The sequence below is a fragment of the Ammodytes marinus genome (assembly GCF_949987685.1).
Source record: "Ammodytes marinus genome assembly, chromosome: 25".
Taxonomy (NCBI): Eukaryota; Metazoa; Chordata; class Actinopteri; order Uranoscopiformes; family Ammodytidae; genus Ammodytes; species Ammodytes marinus.
In genome coordinates, this window is record NC_137229.1 from 2,404,997 (window position 1) to 2,407,496 (window position 2,500).

General features: G+C 46.4%; 1 protein-coding gene across 1 annotated transcript in view; it reads left to right on the plus strand.

The window, feature by feature from the left end:
* The window catches only part of LOC307270169 (uncharacterized protein), a 51,319-nt gene extending 49,921 nt beyond the window's left edge, over window positions 1-1,398 (plus strand). The window contains exon 26 of the mRNA XM_080053337.1: window positions 1-1,398. This exon is cut by the window's left edge and continues 163 nt beyond it. The gene's annotated coding sequence lies outside the window, so the exon portion shown is untranslated.
* Window positions 1,399-2,500: the final 1,102 nt, after the last annotated feature.

A 2,500-nucleotide genomic window follows, 5' to 3' on the forward strand; every position in this document is an offset into this window, starting at 1 on the left:
CTGCATATTGAACATACCTGGAGGACCTTAATCATGACAGGAATTTACAACAACATTGGAGCAAAGGATGGACAAGCAAGGATTTATTTTTTTTAAGATTTTTTTTTTTACTTTATTAGTGTTGTAGAGACAGAGATGAAATGTGTCAGAGAGGAGAATGACATGCAGAGAACGACCCGGGCTGGATTCTAACCCGGGTCTGCTGTGAAGAGGACAGACAGACAGACAGACAGACAGACAGACAGACAGACAGAGAGGGGAATGACATGCAGAGAACGACCCGGGCTGGATTCTAACCCGGGTCTGCTGTGAAGAGGACAGACAGACAGACAGACAGACAGACAGACAGACAGACAGACAGAGAGGGGAATGACATGCAGAGAACGACCCGGGCTGGATTCTAACCCGGGTCTGCTGTGAAGAGGACAGACAGACAGACAGACAGACAGACAGACAGACAGACAGACAGTGAGGGGAATGACATGCAGAGAACGACCCGGGCTGGATTCTAACCCGGGTCTGCTGTGAAGAGGACTGAGACTCTATGGAGGGGGGTGGGAGGGGAGGGTCTAAACCACGAGCAACCCCCTCCCACCCAAGTTACAGCGAAGTTGGGACAAGCAAGAAAATTCAGCTTAAACCATGTTTACAGAGTCTAGGCTGTGTATTATCAGATGGAACATGGCTGTCTTGGTGTGGACTCAAAATGTCAACTACGACCCACATTTGACATGTTGTGTTTTCAATACAGACTCACATAAATGCAAAATGTTCTCCACTTATAAAGCTCTTTTCCCTGGTTTTCTACAGACCCAAAGCGCCTTACATTGTTTTGTTCACATTCACCCATTCACACACACATTCATACACCGATAGCAGCAGCAGCTACCACGCAGGGTGCAAGCTAACTATCAGGAGACATTTAGGGTTCAGTGTCTCTTTGCCCAGGGACACTTGGACATGTGGCGGGGAGACGGGGGATCGAACCACCGACCCTGTAACCCAGTGGACGACCGAACCGCCCTACACACTTCACCACAGACGCCCCAATGAACAATACACACACACATACAGACCCACAAACATAGTCAATCTCTCTTTCACACACTCACACACACACACTATTTTATTTCTCTCTCCCTCAAAAAAACACACACACACTCCCCCTCACTCACACACACAGCCACACACACACACACATTCTTAATCCTTTCATACATAAGTATTGGACTTTATACGCCCCCAAAGGTCCTCCCAGTTCACACACACATACACACACACATACAGACCCACACAGACACACACACCCACACACACACACGTACAGACCCACACATACACAATTCTGTGGTTTTGTAGAAACTGAAATCTTTCCCAACTTTATTCTTGTAAAACCCAGACTCTGTTCTACGTATTCTTGATGTGAATATAATATGAGATCATGTTTAAAGTGATTTGGTGCTTTTCTATTATGTTTAAAAAAAAATAAAAAATAAAACTTTTTTTCTTAAAGTTGTCAGCTGTTTTAATTTTTTGATGTGTGTGTGTGAGGAGGGAGAGAGATGTGTGTGTGTGAGGGGGGAGTGGTGTGTGTGTGTGAGGGGGGGGGAGAGGTGTGTGTGTGTGAGGGGGGGGAGAGGTGTGTGTGTGTGGGGGGGAGGTGTGTGTGTGGGGGGAGAGGTGTGTGTGGGGGGGGAGGTGTGTGTGGGGGGGGGAGGTGTGTGTGTGGGGGGAGGTGTGTGTGTGTGGGGGGGAGAGGTGTGAGGGGGAGAGGTGTGTGGGGGGGAGAGAGGTGTGTGGGGGGAGAGGTGTGTGTGTGTGGAGGGGGGTTTGACTGGACAAAATCATGTAAATCACTGAAATCACTGTATGAAGAAATAAAATGGCAAATAAAGTTCATCGGTTTGTCATTAAAAAATCACTTTGAAATGCAAACGAAAAACATTGAAAAATAAATAATTTTTTCAACTTTTCTGTGGAATTAAAAAAATTAATTCTACAAAATATTTTTTATGTTTTTGCCTTAAACATTTATTTTTTACAGGGATGTGTGTGTGTGAGAGAGAGTGTGTGTGTGTGAGAGAGAGAGAGTGTGTGTGTGTGTGAGAGAGAGAGAGTGTGTGAGAGAGTGTGAGAGAGAGAGTGTGTGAGAGAGAGAGAGTGTGTGTGTGTGTGTGTGTGTGAGAGAGAGTGTGTGTGTGTGTGAGAGAGAGAGAGTGTGTGTGAGAGAGGGAGAGAGAGTGTGTGAGAGAGAGAGTGTGTGTGAGAGAGAGAGTGTGTGTGAGAGAGAGAGAGTGTGTGTGTGAGAGAGAGAGAGTGTGTGTGTCCGTAGATTATTAACATTCAGTTCGTTGGAGCCCGAGGTGCCTCTCAACTCTTTGTCCCAGTTTTGAAATGTTGGAACACACACTGAGACAGACGCACACACACACTGAGACACACACACACAGACACACACTGAGACACACACACACACACTGAGACACACACACACTGAGAC